Source organism: Pteropus medius, unplaced genomic scaffold, assembly GCF_902729225.1.
Source record: "Pteropus medius unplaced genomic scaffold, Ma_sr-lr_union100, whole genome shotgun sequence".
In the NCBI taxonomy this organism is placed as follows: domain Eukaryota; kingdom Metazoa; phylum Chordata; class Mammalia; order Chiroptera; family Pteropodidae; genus Pteropus; species Pteropus medius.
The window spans coordinates 3,554,973-3,576,391 of NW_024342473.1; the positions used below are offsets into that span (position 1 = coordinate 3,554,973).

At 31.5% G+C, this 21,419-nt stretch overlaps 1 protein-coding gene and 1 pseudogene across 13 annotated transcripts in view; one reads left to right on the forward strand and one right to left on the reverse strand.

Annotated features, from left to right (window-relative positions):
- Positions 1 to 21,419, forward strand: part of NLGN1 (neuroligin 1) — a 957,494-nt gene that overhangs the window by 771,459 nt on the left and 164,616 nt on the right. The gene's annotated exons all lie outside the window — the stretch shown is intronic.
- LOC120604727 (uncharacterized) lies at positions 10,675 to 10,793 on the reverse strand (annotated as a pseudogene).

Here is a 21,419-nt window from a genome sequence, read left to right on the forward strand (position 1 = left end):
CTATTGACACAGATAGATTTCCATTCCATCTACATACAATTTTTAGATGGATTATGGATCAAATCTGAGTATATGTATATGTATCTCATAATTTTGATTGTTTTTAGATTCTTGATAGTTCTACTGTAGCAAAGTATAACTAGGATCTGTCAATAAGAATGTATTATGTGATCTGGAGGTAAAATCATATCTCCATGACACTTTTATTTTTCCAATGCTAAACTTAAATAGGGCCTTTCTCAAGGCAAGGTGTGTTTTGGCAGGACTTCACATCTGAATGACTTCTTTGTGTTGGAAATTATGACCTATACACAATGGATCAGAACCAACAGTCTGTTCAAATACTTGGCCTAGTGTTTGCTACAAGAGAGATTTGATAGGAAGTAAATTCTTAAAATACTTTCACTGAAACTAACGTGTTTTTCTCAGACTGATGCTCTTGGTGATAAAAATAATTGAACAGAAAAACTTATTTGACACATTTAATCTAAAATCCTTTTCTTTCCTGGTATTTCTGAGTTCTTTGCTTAATAAAAATTATAACTATTTCACTGTTTTACTGAAAGAAGTTGCCTTAAGTAACTCCCTCAGATAAAGGAAAAAATAAAAATTTAAAATACTGTCATACAGTAAAATAGGTTAATAATAATACCATGTTTAAAATTTTCAGAGTTGGCGAATCTTGAATGTTTTTTTCTTTTTTGTTATTGAGACTGAGATAAACTTAATAAATTTACCTTTCTCCCTCCAAAATTCTATTAAATTGATTATAGTGCAACTGAAAATTTAATTTAGTAAAAATAGAATATATTTTTGGGGTGTATTATTACTGACTATAGAGGCTGCATGAACTCTAGTAACTTTTACTTCTGTTGAGTATTTAGAAATGGTAAATCGATAATTGAAAATTCAATTTCTAGAATTGATTTTCTTCTGTTTTAAATTAGAGAAGAGGTTTATAATGCATTTGTTTAGAAAATAGATCTTAAAAATCTACTGGAAAGGTCAGTGTTACTTTCCTTCTCAGTAACATTACTGAGTTAGATGAAGTTTTAGTTGGACTGAGGTGGGTATACCTGAGTAGATTTCTCTAAAAGTAATTGTTCTCAAGTTTCCTCTACTCTGATGGGGCACAGTGTTCTAAAAGAGGAATTTCACTGGGCAAAGTTGTTATAAATCTGTACAGATCAGCTCTGTTGACTAGTTTAAGTTATATATTACACTTTGTGCCAGGGATGTCTAAACTTAGACACCCTCTAAGAAATGGGACAATCAAATTCATCTATTTGAAGAAAATAGTTTGGGGCATTTGGGGGAAATTTCAAAAGGACATAAATATTAAAGAAAGTAAATTTGGAATGTTCAAGTACAGAGAAATCGTCTTGAGAATCAAGACAAAAAAGTCCTGAATAGCACACCCAAGTTCTTTACTTTGAAGCAATATAGGATTTCCTCTCAGCAGGCTGGCCTGAGGCAGAACTGGGAAGTAGGTGAGATTTGAGTACTTTTTTTTCCCCCTTGAGTCATTCCTTCTAGCAATATATGTTCATTTGCATTTTAACTGGGCTTCCTTGCCTTAACTACTGGAAATTGGCATTTCAGGCACTCTGAAAATATCCGAGAGGGAAAGTGTTGCTGAGAGTGGCCCTTTAGAACTTCTCTAAATTTGCTGTACAGTGGCTGCCTGCTCTGTCTAAGTACTCTAGGGCCCTATCTTGAAGGTAAGTTAGGCAGCACAGCAAAAATGTATTGAATGCATATGTTATAGAAAATACATAGGCATCTGTTGGAAAGCTTCGAGTCTGTCCCAGACTGCTACCATGAGCTTAGTGTGTTAAATATTCTCACCTGTATGTCTCTCTTCTCTAAACCCTGCATTTACTCAATTTAAACCTAATAAGTCCATTTTGCATTTAGAATTTGCAAAACATAATTTGCTCAACAAAAATGTTCACTTTAGACTGAATTTATTTGTAAGCTTTTAGTTTGACTTTAAGTATTATGGGTTTAGAAAATGTTGATAGTCCTGAAGAAGTTATATTTTATACAGAAACTATCTAAGCCACAAGTTCCCTTTAATTGACATTAATTCTGCTTCATTTTAAACTCTTAATATGACATTTATCTAAGATAATAGGTGGAGTAAAAATACATTTTGAATTTTTAATGTAAAAATTCAAACTGAAAGCACTTTGTTAAACAGCAAATATATTCCACATTAAAGTGGGTGTGGGGAGGGGGAGGTGATACTAGACATTTGTTTATACCTATAACATGCTGGTATAAAGAGAAATGAGTTGGTGGGGAGAAAAGAGTTATTACTATACACATGTGTGTATGTGTGTGTGTGTGTGTGTGTGTGTGTGTGTAATTCTGTGCTAAACTGTGGGGTAAAGTCAAAGAGGATAACGGTTTCAAAAAAGAGGTTCATATTAGAAAACAGGAGACTGGCATAAGCTTTGGAGAGGTATAAAGAAAGAGGTTTAATGTTTCTGGAAAAGCAAAGAGAAGCCCCATGACATATAAGTTAGAATAAGTGTGACTTCACATTAAGGCATAGAATAAGTAGTGTGTTAGCTATAGCAGGACCTCATGGAGAAATCAGATGAAGTATTTAGAAGGAACTTAATTGCCTTGGAAGCTAGGCTACATAATTGAAGTGTGTCCTTCAGTTTGTGAGCAAGGGTTTACCACGATCGAAGTGGGGTTTTGGAAATGTAACTCTGATCGTGGTGTGCATAGGTAAGATTATAGGGAAGAGACCAGATGATGGAAACAAGTTAGAAGGTTAGTGCGGTGTCCAGAGAAATGGTGACAGTAGGAATGAAGGATATGGAATATCCTGGGAGTCATTTTGAAGGATTAATGGATGAGAGTTTCTGTTTATATAAATATGGCACATGAAGGCAAGGGGAGGGGGTTATGATACCCTTGAGATTCCACCTGCATGTGTATCACACATTTTTCTCCTAAGTATGTGTAAAACTAAAATGTATATTATTTAAACATATTTTTAGTTAGATGGAGGAGAAATTCAACCAATCGAGTTGATAATAGTGCATAGAGGTATGAAACTGGACCACACAAGGGACAGTGCAGGGAGCTCATTGATTGTGCAGCTGTCTAGATAGCTCTTAGCTTGATGATCAAGAGAGATAAAGAAATTATCTCAGCATGTCAGATCAGTGACAGGAAAGTAGTCTGAACCTCAACCTTCTTATTTTTGAAAAAGCTGTATAATAGAGTCATTATCAATACAGGATTTGGAGGCAGAAAGACCAGGTTTTGAGTTCCAGCTGTAAAACTTACTGCTTATATTACCTGAGCTGAGTGACTTAAATGTCCCTAAATTTCAGTATCCTCTCCTGTGAAATGGAAACAATAATAGTGTGATTGTAAGGATTAAGTGAAACAGCTAATATACAATTTCTAATGTGGAGTTTGGCATATAATAATTGATCAGTATATAAATATTCGTTGTTATTATGATATTGTTATAATATGGATAAAAGAGCAGAGAATGATGGTTTGGGAGGTGGTTAGAAGCAATGTGGAGTATGATATTTTTTCTGCAACTCCGGAAAAAGCTAACTATCAAAGGTGAATTAAAGAGAACCTAGGAAAAAGGTTTCTGCCAAAGATTTTTCTATTAAATGTAAGATAAAAGCACTGTAACTATGCATTGTAGTAGTTATCATTTGCCAGATAATTTATAACATGCACCTCATAATCCCTGACATTTTAATATAAAAGTTTGTATATTAAATATCAGAACATTAATTTTAAAACTATTTTCATTTAGATGTCAGGAATGGCTAAATTTATAAGCTGATAAGTTACTACGAAGTTGATGTACTCATTAAGAATAAGGAGGATGGCTAAGATGAAATTTTTTTAAAAAGTGAAAATTAAATAGGAAAACTTTTACATTTCTTGGTGAATCATGGAAGAATAACAGGGATTTGAGGCAGCTTTCAGTTTTTCATTATTGTATTATTTGATCACAATTTTGTTTTAGAGATAACTGAGTTTTTAATCTTGTAACATAAAGAAATGTTGATTGAATATTGAACATAGGTATGCAGGGAAATAAAATCAACTAAAGAGGAAGTGATGAAAATTTAGTTTTATTGTGTGGAATATGAGACAAGAGTAGGCTATCTCACCTAAGAAAATGTCAAGTAGGCATTTAAAAATATGAGTCTGGCAAGCAGATAAGAAATATTCTTAGTCCATTCAATTATTTATTAAGCACATGCTTTCTGTGGGAAACTATGCTAAGAATTTATAAGGATATAGAGATAGTTTTCTGCTTTCAAATAGCTTATATACAAGTTAAATATAGTTGCAGGATCACGAAAGCCTTCTGAAGGAGGTGACTTTGACAATGCCTAAAGAAAGATTTTAACAAGCAGAGATTAGAAGACATTCCGTGTGGGAAAGATCTGAATGAATAAATGGGTGGAAGAGATGCTTGGTTGCTAACTAAGAAGTAAAAACAATTAGGCTACTTGGCTGAAGAAAAGGGCAAATATAGTGGAGAATCTTTGGACATTAAGTCTAGGGTAAGAAAAACACTTTTCATTACTTTATTTAAGCCTCACAATTACACTGAGTAGTAGTGGCTTACGCTTTTCATTCTACAAAAGAAATTTGAAAACCAGAGAATTCATTAATTTGTCAAAAATCACTTAACCAAAAAGTGTGATATGAAGACTCCTCATCCCAAAGAGAGACTTTATATCCTTGGGGAAGGGGATTAAGGAGGAAGAGGGGGTTTCAGTCTTGAAAGAACTGAAAAATGGTATTATATAGGGACCAGAGAAAGCCAGCAGAAAACTAAATTTGACCTGATGGTAAAGAGTTCGTCCTGAGATTGTTATGAAACAGATGCCAATAGAACAGCCAAATCAAGATTGGAAAATGTACTCTCAAAAGTTATAAACTGACTTATAATAATAAAACTATGAAAGCAGGGAGCACATCAAGGGCACTGATGGCAAAATAGAGGACTGTGGTACAATGGTGAGGTCTGAACTGAAACTGGGCAACGTGAATGTGAGGCTGGCTGGGTCAGTAAAGCTAACTGCGCCCCACAATGTTGTCAGTCCAGGGCAGGAACAGGAAAGCAGACACTGCGGGCGGCCTAGGGAAAGATATTGGTGTGGCTGTTTTAGCATAGGCAAAGGGTCAAGGACTGCTTTCGGAGCACCACAGAAGAAACTGACCATAGAGTTAAAATGAGTTCATGGCCAGAGTAGCTATGAAGAAGCTAATGATGTATGAGTGATTGGGGAATAGACAGGTGAAACATTACCGGTATTGTGTTTGTACCTGTGGAGTGTATTTGAAACATAAATGACTCAAATTGAGGACATTAAGATATACTGTGGCTCCCAAGGTAAAGAGTATCATGTTCCCTTATTAATAAAGTGAATGACTTTGAATAAAACGTGCTTTCTTATGTGGAATTTTTTTCTAAGTATCAAACAGCATTAATACTTAAATAATTTCATAGGTTATGTTTGTATGCTATTAATATAGACTATATAACTCAACTATTAAATCAGATTCTCAAGAGAATAATGAATCAATAAAAAATAAAATGTTAGATTTAATTAAGTCAAGAAGCATAGATTGTAAGCACTGGATCTAGAAAATGCTTAATTCAACCCTTTGGTTTCTTCGAATGAATAGAATGAAGTTATAATAGGGCTACAGAGGGCATTCTTTTAATACCAAAAAATATTCTAATCAATTATAAAGTTTATACAACTTTTACATATTTTAGTATTTTATTTTACTGAGATTAACAGAGTTTATGCTACATATATTTCAATAACTTTTAAAAAGTAGAATTTCAAAGAATAAATAAAAATAAAAGATAGAATTTCAGAATTCTTAGAAGGGGAAGCCACCTTAGAATATCTGAATAGTTTCAGGATAATGTTTAAAAACATATCTTTTGAGCATGAAATTCACCTAAAATAATTTCCACCACTGGTAGAAAATTCTAAACTTCGAAATCACTCTTTTGGATTAAGACACTGATTCTTTGCTTCAGTTCTTTCTTCCACCCATGTAGAAGTCCACATAAGTAGTAGTGAAGCCTAAAAGATAACTTTTAATATTTTGGAAATCCTTATTAAAAACCTTAATTTGCTTCTTCACATTTGGTTGAAAGTATAGTAATTCTAGACATTCAGATGAACTGTTAGTGACATCACTGCAGCTCCTGAAAAGCAGTTGATAGAGCAGACACTCTTATGTGAATCTCATATGTATTCATCATAGTGTCCATTTTGATCACTTATTTTCACAAAAATACAAAATGATAGTCAAAATCTTTCAAAACAAGATGTACAGGGGAATACTTAAAGCAATCCTTTGTAAGTTAAAAGCATGAGAACTACCACTAGGGAATGACTTAAAATGTAAATATTGTCTGGATTGAGATAATAAGTAAACTGTTAGCTCCTACCCAATGTAAATGCAAAGGTTGGTTTATCAAAAGCACTAGCAGAAAACAGAGACTAATACACTATGCAGGAAAGGTGTCAATCTCAATCAAATTGAAATCAGGTCAGAAACAGGACTCTAATGGGAATGTTTGTAATATAAGCTTATTTGAGTCCAGTGTAGAAAAAAGTTTCTCAAAATAAAAGATTTGTTTCCAAATGGAGGATTCTGGTTGTAAATGATAACTCATATGCTTTTGCTTAAGACTGGCTCTGTTTAATAGCTAGGAAAATAAAGACTATCAAACAGAAATTAGAAATCAGAATTATTGTCCATTTCCTATTGGCAAAGATATGATGTGCTAATATATATAGTTAAGCTTCTGCGGTTTAGGTGTTGCTTGTGATTATAATTTTATACTAATTTAAACGATGTTTATTTCAGTGGAAACATAGACATAAAAAAGGAAATATTTAATTCAAAGCTGTTTTTCATACTTACAACCAATTAAAAAATGAAAAGAGTGAGTTTAATTTATGGAGTATTACATATTTTCTTCTTGAAAACATATTGAAAATCTGTAACAAATTGCAAGTGATAATATTTAAGATTAGACACAGATTTAACTTTAGCAAATTACACAAGTTTACTTTTCTAAAAGATAGACGTGAAGGAAGCACACAGTTGACAGCAGAGAAATCAGCAACATTATACTATGACAAATATTGACATAAGCTTCTGGGCTTCCCCAGCGAGACCTCACTAGGAGAAACAGTTGTGGATCGTTCTCAGTGGTTAAGGGTCACATCAGACCTTCTGAAAGCTCAACTGTTCACTTCAGTCCAGCCTTAAAAAACATGCGGGTTAAGTAGAGTGGGACACAGCCTTGCCCAGATAGATGCTAGTGACCACTACACCTGAGCCAGGAGCTTCTAATCAATTTTGGGGTTGTACAATGAACAATAAGATTGCTATTGTACAGTAAATACCTTGTTCACTTAATTCTGAACAAACTTCTCATCCATCACTCATGCCCTTCTAAGATCACCCCACCTGAACGAAGTACACTCCTGAATTTAGTGCTATGGAACCAGAGCGAAGTTTAATTACCCAGATATCTCTTGGAGTGATGTTAACAGACTCTTGAACAGTTATGTGAGCTATTTGACAAAGAAGTATGGCATCTACCACAAAATTTCATCCCAATTTGAGTGGTGTTTAAAGGGTGTTCTTACAATAATCTAACTTAATTTTTAATTAACCTGAAAAAAATTACAATTTCATTAATATTTGAAAAAATATATTTATTTCCATGTCTTAGGATCTGGAGAATTTTAGGATATACCCAATAATTTATTTTAAAGAAGATTACTATCAAGATAAATTATTACATGAAAAATTTAAACCACATAATATTGGTTGATTGTGTTCCTTAATCAATCAATAAATAGTGAATCAATTTAAATGATAATCAGAACCTCTAAATTAGAACAGTTTTGATTAAGTGGTTCTTAAAGTAAATGCCAGACATGATTGAAAATGTCACAAAATGAATCAAAATTTATTTCTGATACTCATGTTGGCAGTATAACTTGCCCAGGAATTACACATTCTAATTGAGGGCAGAATGGAGACACATAGGAGTAGACATTTCTGCAAATTAAAATGACTCTTCCTTCAATTTTTATCACTAAGCCTGGCAAGCATTTGTGTATTAAAGAATATCTTAGGGGAAAAAGCAAATTTACTTGAAGATATTCATTTCTTACTTATTTTTAGCTTTACTGTTAAAGCTAAAAAGAAAAATAAAGAGGACGTAGAAATAATCCGTAGGCAGATTATTGATGCTTGTGGATATCACTATTTAGATATGTCTCCATGCAACTGAAAATAAGCTATTAATATCTTAATTTTATTGCTGTAATTAACTTTATCACTACTAAATCATGCATGGAAATAGCTTATTTAATATTATGAATATACACTTTACATTGTTGTGTGAAGAATCACTCTGGGTATAACGACATTTGAGATCGTAATTAAACTAAGCTACAGCACTTTATCTGACATATCTCTGCCCACACTGTATCATTCAATTAGCTTGTAATTGCTGACCCAATTAAATGATAATTTATATTATATATAACATTATATATTATATTATTTGTCATATATATGTATAACTTGTGCCTAAAATTTGACTGGTAATTTTAAATTAAGATGTTTTATAATTTTTAAAATAATTTATTTTGAATGAATTTTGATTTTTTAAATGATACGAGCAATGTCATAATTCTAAATTTTATAATATATTTAACTCTGGTCTTTAATCATTAGACCCAATTTTCCTTTATTAGGTTAGCTGCGTTGTGGGCATGCAATGATAAAGCCTTAGCATTCTTCCCATCACTCTATTCAAACTTCATTGAGGTTTCCGAAACACTCACAGTGGATCTAGATCTGCACCAGATTACAGGATGCAAGATGGGTCAGAGAAGACCCAGACACTGTTTCCCTGTGTTCGGGCAAAGCTTTCATCTCAACCGGAATTGCTTCTCTGTATTCTTTTTGCCTAACAGACTCCTATACATCTTCCCAATAAAATTAAATTGTCATATCTCCCATGAAATCTTTCTTGAAGCTGCCAAGAGTTAGTTTCTCCTTCCTCTGAGACTATAAAATATGTGAGTATGTGTGTGTGTGCATGTGTGTGCATGCATGTGGTGTGTGTGTGTGTGTGTGTGTGTGTGTGTTCTAAAACTATTGGTGGTTGTGGATTGAAGGTGGGTAACCCAAAGATTCATTATCAGGAATAACTGGTAATATTACTAAAGTGCATTTGAATCGTCTACACTCAAAACAATTTACATGATGCTAAAGAAGCCTGATATTCAGGATCTTTTATATGCATAGGTACCTGTGAGTACTGGCAGTTAATGGAAGGTATATAATGATCTTGGTTTAGAGGGGCAATCAAGATCATAAACTATTTGCTTGTAAGATCCTTTATTTATTTATAGTAAAGAGATCTCAAAAGAAAGGTATTTGAATGCCCAAGATTTCAATATTTGCTGTGTTTCATTTTCTTATTCTAAATAAATATTTATTTTGTACTTAAATTAGTCTTTATATATATTTTTTTAAAAAAAGAAGAAGCCACCCCAAGTTGTATACACTCTGGCCCCACAAAACCTAAACCATCTAATTCTGAAGCTGTAAAGTATATGCAGGGGAACATACCGCTGAACGCGTGAGTAAGCCTCGCAGTTGTTTTGCATTCAGGCTGCATTCGGTAGAGTCTCAGTGGGTCTTGCTGAAGTCCCATTTGAGAACCATATATCTTGATTTTTTTTTCTTGTTTCCTGTTCATAAGTAATTTTTGCAAGGTGAAGTTTCTGGAGACTCAAATACAAAGACGTTGTCATACAAAAGAAACAAACACGTTGATGTCAAGGAGATCGAGTCTCACGTTAAGTTTCTGATCCTTTATTTCTACATGTGTGAAATGTATATAATAGAATCTACCTGGCAGAGTTTGGAGACAATTAGAGGTGATATATTTAAAATCTTCTCTATACCACAGCATTCAAAAAATGCTACAACTGTCATTAGGATTATTTATCCTCTCAGCAAAAAATATTTGGGAAATGGTTTCTGCCCATTTCTCTTTCATAGTTCTAAATGTATCCATGAAGAAAGTTTCAATTTGGTGTTGATATACCTTTAATAGGTCTCTTTAATAGCAGGTCACTTCTGATTTCATCCAATAAGGAAAGGCCAATAAATTCCATTTTGATAAGAAAGGCATGGACATTCTTAGATCACGATACTTATCCACCGAGAAAACACCAGACTGGCAGAGGCCACAAAATATTTTAAACCAAAACTATCTAACATGTGAGTCAAGGAGACTTCCTGTTTAATAACATTTTCTCTGTCTGGATGACGATACATTCTGGATACAGGAGAAGGCTAATGTGTTCTATATGCTGCTTCCAAAGAGCATCACCACTTGGTGGAGGAGGCCATGAGATTATATGGAGCCCTTGGAAATAGTCAACAATGGTACCTACATAATTAAAGCAGATCCAGGTATGCCAACTTGTGAACAATTAATCTACAGAATTTTTTTTTTTTAAGTGAGGCAACCTTTGGTTGACCTCACAGATTGCAAGGACCTTGTCAGTTTACAATCCCTTATGTTTTTATTTTTTACACCTATAGCACTTAGTCTTCCTAGGCGGTCTCCCATCCAAGTGCTAACCAGGCCCGACCCTGCTTAGCTCCGGAGATCAGACGGGATCAGGCTTCTTCAGGGTAGCATGGCCGTAGACTAATCTACGGAATTTTTTTGCAGCTATTTATAAAGCTGATTTGTTCAAATAATGACATTTTAAACTGATTCTCAAGAGAATTTACCTTATGTATCATATATGCATTATTTTGCTAATAAATCAGCACTCTGATGGACACATCAAGTGACAAATTACAGAGAAAGCTAGAATTTTTTTTCAAGAAAAAATATTTATTTCCACTTATAAAATAAGATTAGGTTGTATATATTGTGTGAGGCAATGAAGCATTACACTAATTTAAAGTGCTGCTTCATTAAGATTTATTTGAATGCGTCAACCAAGGTACCCTAATTTTACAGGAGTGTAATGTACTACTACAACATCGAAATCTGTAAAATAGCTTCACTAACTTGGTTTTTAAGTGAAACTTGTTTTATTCAAGAGAAGTAGTTTAGTTTATAAGTTGTGATAATAGGATGAGTAATGTAAAACTAATTGTATAGCTAGTAGTAAATGCTCAGAAAATATTCAGATAACATAAAGAAAGTTAGTATATTTAGACCTTTATCTTTATTGCTTAATTTTCTCATTAATCAGACAAAGAAGGCACATTTTTATATAGCTCAAATTTTCAAAAATTTGGCCTCTAGAGAGAATGAAATCCAGGAAAAAACCTCACAGATGTGCAGTGACTCTCTAATGAATTTTAAGCCTTTTTCCTAAAGTTGATTCAATGGGAATAGGAGATGCAAGAACAAAACCGAATAGTTAAATATTTATTTATACATACTACCTACTCTTTTTGCCTATAGAGGAAAAATAAATACTTAATATTGCTAAAAACTTCTAAAGTAGAATATTTCAAAAATTTAATTTTTATGATAACTGTAATTATTTTTAGGGAAAGAAAAAAAAAGCTACTCTTTAGTGAGGTTTTCCAAGGAGAGCAATATATGTAAGACAGGTCATTTCGCTAATTGATTTATAGCATATAATGTTATCAAAAGATAACCAACATATGTGTTGGATTTACCCTTTTTGAAGAAAGGTTTGAAAACACCCTATTTTTGCTCAGTTGAGGAAAACACAGAAGAGTTCAACAGCATTTGTTAAAAGAATTAATAGTGATCAATTTTCCATCTGAAGATTCCAGGCAGAAATTTAGACTATATGGTTTCTTGAAGGCTTCTACAGCTCCAAAATTTTATGTTGTCTTAATTTTGTCTTCCTATTCATGTATTTATAGAATTCTTCCTCCCAAGAAAGTATATGGATATTAAAAAAAAAAAAACATGAAAATGGTCTAATGAAAAGTCTCTGAAAAAGAAAAAGGCTGACAATTTGTTTACTGCTCTTTTCCATTAGAAGTAACACTGGATGTACTATTTCAAGAGAAACTTTATTTCAATCATGCTTTGCACCTTCTTACTCTGGGAATATCTTGCATAACTCTTCCCCCTCTACAAATCTAAAGAAACTTTCCTTTAATATTAGCTGGATATCTGTAAAATCAGATTATACTTTATTATTTTAGTGAAACAAAATAGCATGATATAACTATGTGTGTGTAAATGAAAATATATTTTTCTCCTACTTATCTGTCAGATTGCAGTATTAGTGCTTTGGGCTCAAGAATGCATGATCTTCATCTATCATATATGATTCTTTCCACCCTGCTATCTTAGCCAATGAGACAGAGATTCTCAATCATAACAGACAGAATAAATTAACCCTTTCTTATAGTCCTGGTAGAAATTAAATGTCAGAAATCTGGTTGCTGTGTTGCTTGGGCTGCTGAGCCTGAAGATTATATTCATCGATGAGTAGGTTGCATTTTTCTGCTGTGTACTTAACCGCAAGTTGTTAACTAGACAAGAAAAATTCTGCATTGCTCCATGTCGGTTTGCATCAGAGGAAGAAAAGCTCATGTCATATTTATTTATGACTTGGGGAAAGAGAGATACTTAAATTACAGAAGCTTACTTTGAATTATTTAATCAGATTTAAGGACATTTTTACTACCCAGCTGAGCTAATACCAGAGAGCAATCAAAGGTTCTAATATGAGCTACTTAGGCTGCAAGACTGATATAGAAGAATGTACAATGGCTATTGTACTATTATTTATTACTTGACAGGTGATGTACGTTAAATGAGGTCTAAGGAATGGATTTCATTATTCAAATTATACTTTTGTACCTGCTTCTCTATTTAAAGTGAAAATATCAAGCAATTTCAATTTAGAGATTTATTCATATATTTATATAAGATGTATGTATATGTTATCAAACTTTCTTAATATGACTACCTATCCTTCCCTTTTTATATACATCCTAACATTCTATTACCTAAGACTTTATCTAGATCATCGAGCCAGTGAGAATTTTTTTTTTTAAGTAGAATTTTAAAGAGAGATGGTACATATTTTATCAGGCTTATTGATACTAGCTTTAACAATCATTTTTTATAAATTTTAGTTTAAAATAAGACCATTTTGTAAGCAGTTGATGGCATGTTCTTCAGTAACTAAAAAGTAATGATCAAAAGAATTATATAATGGTTTGGAGAGAGTTTAAGATATAAAAGTAAATTGAACAAAAGCAAATACAATATATATAACAAATATGATTAAAGTTTTGTTTTAAAAAGCTATGAAACTTTTCAAGAATAAGAAAATATATCAAAATATTGTTTATTTTCATGTGTGTGTGGTAGAAATTCTGGTCATTTAAAAATTTTTTCCTATTTATTTATAGTTTTCTTTAATGAACAAAGATTATGTTTTTAAAAGAAAATAACATGCATATTAGATGAATATATATTAATGTGAAGTTGCATTAATATATGGTATCCAGAGTGGTTAAGCATATAGATTCTGGACCCAGACTAGTTGAGCCTAAACAGTAATTCCCCTTCAGCAAATTGTTTCAACTTTCTTTACCTCCATTTCTGTATCTATAAATTGTGCACATTTAGAGTTTAAACTTATAGGTCTGTTATGAGTAACAGATGTGTTAATGTAGATAAAGAAATTTAAAAAGTGCCTGGTACATAGAATACAGTCAATATGCATTAGCTATTATGATTAAATTTATAATTAAAAACCCATTACAAATTAAAGACAAACTAGCGTTCAGTGTTTTTTGAAAATACATAATTAAAACCTAAAATTTGATTTATAATTTTCAGTAGCACCCCATATTTTTTGATTATTTACTTAAATTCTTTAACAATTTGAACATATTAAAAATGTGGATTTTAAGTCTTTGAATATTTACAAAATAGATGTCAAAATGTTTATATACTGAGCTCACATAATTCATTCTTTAAAAATTCTCAAGCCCTCAGAGATTTTGTCCTTATTTTTCACCCAGTACTATTACTCTGGTCACATTTTTCCCCCTATAACCACAATGAAAAGGAATAGATGAAAATATGGTGAACATTAGTAACAGGATCTCTGACAGGAATAAGAGAGATAGGAAGATAGTAAAGGCAGAGACATAACAGCTGTGCATTATGAAAAAAAAAAAGTTTACAAACCATTTTTTTCTGTGGAGAAACAGGTTCTGGGAGAAAAATATTATTTAATATTTTTCAGTACAATGAATACAAAAAGATGATGCTTCTGCTAAATTGTTATCATGAAGTTACTATTAGAAGTCACTATTTTATAAAGTAGGAGCATTTTCCCACACATTTTAGAAGGATTAGTTTTTAATTTAGTATTTTTGTGTGGGATGTGATGTGGGAAGAAATAATTACATGAAATAACTGATTCTTTAACAATTTCAGGTAATTGAGTACTAATACAGAAATTTCAAACCACAGGTTTTATTTTGTTTTTTTTTTTTTTTAAGTTTTCTCCTTTTGAATTTCTCATATATTTTTTCTAAAATCATACGGGCACTTACATTACAGCTACAGTCAATTAATTTAACTAACAATAGTTCTTGAAGATTTATTAATGAGTAAGGAAAGTGGGGGAGTCAACAGAGATTGAACATATAGATTATATTTTTGTATTATTTATTCTCTAAAAATTTAGAATATAAAAGAATTCAGATAACTAAAATAAGGGAGAGATTATGGTTGCATTTATTAGTATTCAAAGCAAAAAAAAAAAAGAAGAAAAAGGATTATCTGGCCTAAATAGACAGTGATGCCAACCTGTTAATAACTTTCTGAGGAAATACTGTTCCTGACATTTAATGTTCTAAATTCTTCCTATAATCTTTGTTCCACTCTTTTATATGCCATAAAAGTTACTCTTCTGTAATTCAATCATGATTCATGTTTTTATACTGAAATGATGAGCTTCAGTCTTGATATCGTGCTAAAGTTAACTCCAAATATTTGAACAATGTGAAATATCTCTTAAAAAAACTTAATAGAAAGTTAATTCATCTTTTATGTCAAAACTAAAACTATATTTCCAAAATATCTTCGATTGTAAGATCATCACTAAGTTAGAAACAATCCTTGAAAGAAAAACATTACTGTCTTATTTAAAATATACATTGGTTGTGTTATGTGATTTAATTTCATATGTTACAATTACAAAAATGTAAAAACTATTTCTTAAAATTTGCTCCTTAGGAATAGGTAGATGGATACATAGGTAATGAAAAATATAATAAAATGTTGGATGTAGTTGTTATATGAATGCTTACTGTATTATTTTAACTTTGCTGTATATTTGAATAATTTTCAAATGAAATGTTTGGAAAAATATGCTTCTTAGAATGGAACAGTTAAAAACTCTTCTTTGAAATTAAGAAAAATAGCATTTATTAGGCTTTCAATTACTTCACTGAATTATTTCTATCATCACTCATTTATGAATATGTTTTCATGAAGTTATACCTCATAAATCCAGTGTGAATCAGTCATTTATTGGGCAATATAGGTCCTATAAATGATTTCACTCTTATCCACTGGGTCTTGTTTAAATTTCTTTCTAACTTGGTACTCAAAACCTTATGCTGAATAATTTTCATAACACATAGCTCTTCCATTGTAAAATACCTCCTATATCTTACCTTGTATTGTAGTCATTGTGTATGATTCTTAACATTTTGAGAGAAGATCATTTGTATTTTACCCTCCAGGATTATAGGGTGGAAAAGGACTGCTTTAGGAAGAAAGGAAAAAGAGTGGTTTTAAATTCCTTGAATTAAAAATCTAATTGGTAAATTTCTAATTTTTATTTATCGTTAAACAACTTATTGAAAAGTGAAATAGCTAGTATATCCAGTTTGTTGGCAGCAAATAGATTTAAAAATATATCTGAATGTAAGTTCAAGTTTTTAAAATAAATTTATTTATTCTATAATTTTTAATATATATTCTTTGAGCTCCTATTATAGTCTAGAAAAGTCCTTGAATAGAACAATTTGGGGAAAATTTCCCCAGGTGTACTAGCACTGACCTCTAGAGGAATATTGGGCCAAGAAACCAAAGAAAGAGACTGATAACTCCAGAATTAAACAGTTTATTATGGGAACTTATGCACAGAAGCTGTCTTGGGCAGTAACAAGAGGGTGGAATCCAAAAGGGAATGGGGAGCTTGATATATGTAGTCTGCAGGAATACAGGTGACTTGTTAGTCCAGTGGCACAATGCTTATTAAGAGCTGTATATTACAAAACAGTAAGCAATTTAATGGGCTTACTTACCTATGTAATAACATTCCTTTCAGGTGATACAGACCCACACCTTTGGAAGTAAAGTGGTGGTCACTTAGAGCAAATAGCTTCTTAAGATGGCACTGGTCATATCAGGCACTATGAACCATTTTGCTTAACAAAGTTTTCTAATTTCCATTACAATAATGACTGTCCATAGATTTGTAATAAAATGAATGCAATTTTGGATAAAATCATTAATATTCATCCATGATTTTTAAAAAATCAAATAGTACAAAAATATACATACAGTGGAAAGTTATTCTTTTCTGACCAAATACATATAATATCTCACCAACTTTCTGCCTTAACCACAATCGCTTTTTTCTTTTGTAAATGTTTAATGAAGCATGTATACATATGTTTATGTATGTATATAATTTTGGATTTATTATGTCATTGTTAAGTAATTTTTCTGATTTGGAGACATTAATTTAATTATTAATAACTTTAATATTCACTCTTAAGGAAAAAAATTAAATATGTAAAAATATTCATTATAGTCTTTAAAACGATAGAATAAAAAGCCTCAGTAGAAATATATAGACGTGAATACAGTATCATGTTAAGTTCAGAAAAAATACAAAATTTTAATCATATAAATGACTATATAAATCACATACTTACTTAATATGACTGGAAATGAAAGCTCAAAAAATTTAATACTTTCTACTTCCGTGGTAAAATTCAAGGATTTCCTCCCCCCCTTTACCCCACAACAATTTCAACACTTTTCAAAATATTCAAAGTATTACTTTATTTGAAATATATATTTGAAAAATGCATGCTTAAATAATATATAATGCAGGATTCATTTTTCTTATTATAAATCAAAAGATTATAACAGAATCTATGAAAGTAAATTGGTATTTTATAATATTGTTTTTTCTCATTATAGATCCCCAAAGGCAAAATTCAGAATCTCTTGCATCCAAAATGTAATTAATCCGAAGATATTATGTAAAATTTTTTTCTGAAGAGTACTATTATTTTTTATAGACAAACCATTAGTTTCTTTATTTTTTTTTAAATATGCAGTCGTTTGAAGGATTTATCTCCTTATAGCCACTTTGTTTTATAGCTAGCATAAGAACAAGCTGATAATGTTTCTATAGTAATTGAATGTAAAATTACAAAGCTGCCAGTACATACGTAAATTGCTGAAAATATAAAATACATTTATTATCTAACTTACAAAGATAGCATCAAAGGAAAAAAGTATACTGTTTTAAGTGATTTAACTAATAAATATTCCCCTACCCTCCCATTCTCAAAATCTAAACCCAAATATGAATTTTAAACCTTTGCATACACTCATTCTCTGGGATTTTTCATGACTGTATATCCGGGCCTTTAAATGTAAAGTTCTATGCCACAACTAGAGTGGCCACTATAAAATTAATTTTCATGTGTCATGTTTGCCCATGTTTCTAGAATACGCTTTATAATGGATTGTAAGGATCCATTGCCTCATCCTTTTCTCATTTTGAATAGTTGAATGAGAATTGCGGTGACATATGGAATTCTCTTAATTTCAAACTACGTAATAGGAGGGAAAAAAATGGGTTTTTATCTCAAAAAAATTTTTTTACTGTCATCTTTTTGCTTTGTATTTCTGCAGTGTGTGTGGGTTGGGGGGAAGAAGCAGAGACTTTTAAATAATTATGAATACAAGCAAAGTTTTAATAGGTTTCACTACATAATATATGTTTAGCATCCATTACTTTTTGTGTTTTTCACTATAGAGTCATGATGTGAAATAAAGCAATATCATAGAGTAACAGAAAAAGCCACCCATTTTGTTTCAAGATTCATTTTATACTGATATTAAGAGCATAAGTTAATGTTTAATTTAAAGAAAAGTAAACAATTTATTCCAGGGGCCGACAAAGGTTTAGATACTTCAAGAGAGAAGACAATAAAATTCAGAGGCAAGTGAAAATAAAGAAGTGACTAGAAGTGAAATTGATTACTCCGGATGCCTTGAGAGAGTATGCAAATAAAAGGCACTTTAAAAGTGCCCATTTTGCAACCTTTATTGTCATAATCGAGAGACTTGCTTATCAAATTGTTAAAAGAAAGGGGTAGAGAAAAGAATAAAGAAAAATCATCAATTAAGCAAGAATATTTTCTGTTCTTTAAAATTAAACAAATATCCAAATCTTTCAAGACACGTTAAAGAAGGTGTCTGAAATGCATCACCATGTGCTGGAGCCTCCTCACCAAATACTCACTTATGACAGATTTGAAATAGAAGTTGAAGGATTCTATAGAATGGGACGTAATACGATCTCTTTTTTAAAAATCAATAGCTTTTAAAATCTCAAATGCTCTCACTGCTGAGATTAATAAAGACCAAGAATCCATCCTGAACACACACAATGACTTCTATTACAAAAGGAAAAATGAAAACGCTGCTATTACTGACACAGTCAATAGATCCCACCTCAGTGTATGCTGTGCTTTCTATATTTTTAATTTAAATGCATATAGTTCAAGGGACTGGAGCATGATCAGCATTCATTTACTTCAGAGTATAATGGAAGAAGTGGAAGTTTGTCCCATAAATAAACATATAACCTGTCTTGGGTATCATTTGCTTAAAATACTTTCCATGGAAACTTACATAGCCATCTCAATATGTAGTTCTTCCTCTAGCCTACTCTTTATTACTGCTTTTTTTTTTTCAAATAGAACTTGAGCAGAATATCATGAAATTGTAGCTTCTGCCTCAGGTTTAAAGACATGTAGTCCAGAGTCCACAGAAACAGAAGCTTTGTTCAAACATAAGAGAGTATATACATATATATATATATAAATGTATATATATGTACTCTTTAAATTAAACATTAATATAAATATTAAATTTAGACTTTTATAAACTTAAAGGATGCACAGTTTTATAAGCAGTCTTTTCAAGTACCTAAAAACATATCTTACCTTTTGTGTTTATGAGTCTTTGGAGTAAAAGAGACTTCTATTTAAAAAAATTAAAAAGTAATTAATATATATTAATATGAAAGGTTTTTCAGCAGCACTTTTATTCTTATTATAAAGGGTGAGGCCACTAATAAATCATTCAAGAGAGTTCTGCATATTTATGTAATGTGCAACAGATCTATTTAATCCAATTAAGTTCAAGAAGTAATTTCCTCACTGATAGACATCCAGAATTTTTATGGAAAATGCATTTAGAGGACAAAATATGCTAAGCAATATTTGCCTTAGAAAGTATATAAACAGACCATTTTTTTAAACATAATATTTGGCAGGCCTAGGTTTTTGTGGTGGTACATTCACTATATCTAGATTTATCATTACTTTTCTTTAACCCGTTAACTCATTATCGGCCAAAATGCAGTTCAATAAATATTTGCTCTTCATTAAGGATCTATCACCATTTGTCTCATAACATAGACATCTACTCAATGCACTAATTTCTGAAGTGAGGTATAAAGAAAGAAATTTCCATGCATATAATATAGACCAGAGATGTAGAAAGAAATCAACTTGCCTGTTATAAAGAAGAGCACACATTCCTATGTGTAATTGTTTGATTTCTGTGTAACAATCAACCAAATGTTTTCTATGTAATGCAAATTATTTCATGTTATAATTTTAAATAGGAAAAAAAATAGAGAATAGCTTAAGAAAGGACTTGTTTATTGCTCTAGAAAGTCTCACCAAGATATTTCAGAGGAAAAGAATACGTGGATCAATTCATACAAAGTGTGAGAGTTGGTCAAACTAAAAGGCATGCTCTGTAGCCAAACTCGTGGATCTCAGGTTAGATATAGGGGCACGTAAGGATAGAAAATCTACTAGGACTGGCAATAATCTGTACATAATCCACAGTGAGATTTAAGAGAACAAAGATTTTTTTCAGAATATCCTAACAATCTTCTAGAAAGCCCAAGTATCTTTAGCCCCTTTCTATACTCAAAGTGTGGCCCTCAGACCAGTAGCATAGGCATTGTTAGGGAGCTGGTTATAAATACCAATCTCTAGTCCTAATCTGATCAATCCAGGTGATTCTTAATCCCTTTAAAATTAGAGTAGTAATGTTTAGCCTTCAAAGATATCTGCCACCATTTCAGATTTTCTCAACTGTAAATATTGTTGAAACATTGCTAGCCATAAGCTGGTGTCACCTGAGAAAGTAGAGTACTGAAGCTATGAGGTAGTAATTCTCTTTTCCGAGCAGCTCTGACCTACCCAGAGCAATGATTGATCTTAGATGATCTGGTGCTTGAAGGAAATTAACCTGAATTTGTGAAGCCAATGAGATTTGTGTTGATCTCTAATCATTCTGGCAAATGGATGAGTCAAGGGCTTCAATGCTGGTCATCTCTAGTTAAACCTTTTAAAGCAGCTCTTTGTTTTTATAGCTTTCTATTTTAATCACCACCACTTCATGTGGTTTCTATATTTATTCAACAATTATAGAACGTATTTCTTCTCTGTGAATTTTTAAAAATTCCTTTAGGTGATTTATGCTGAACTATACCTGATGATAGAAAATACTTTCCAATTACTTAAAAGAAAAAACTCAAATTACTAATAAGCTTGCCTTCAAACTTTGCCTGTTACAGAAATATTTTCTTTAGCTAGTATAGTGTAGTCTCTAGCCAGGGACCATGTTATGTCTAAAACTATTGTTTGATTTTCACAGTGCTTTCTTTTTAAAACTAACAAAGGGATCATGCTGTGATTACTATCATTTTTAATCCAGAAATATCATTCTTTAACATAGCTCCATGAATCATTTATTTTTTCTTTCCTTGGGAACTGAAATACATATTTATGACAGTGTAAAAATTTGATTTTCTAAATGTAATACGTTTATTTTGTTTGGAGGGATTTTTCTTTTGCATTTAAGATATTATAATAGAACTTTATGAAGTCTACTTAATTCCAGTTAAATTTATAACTGTGTTTAAAATGCACTTTCTAATTCATTAATTACTAAGCAATGGTTC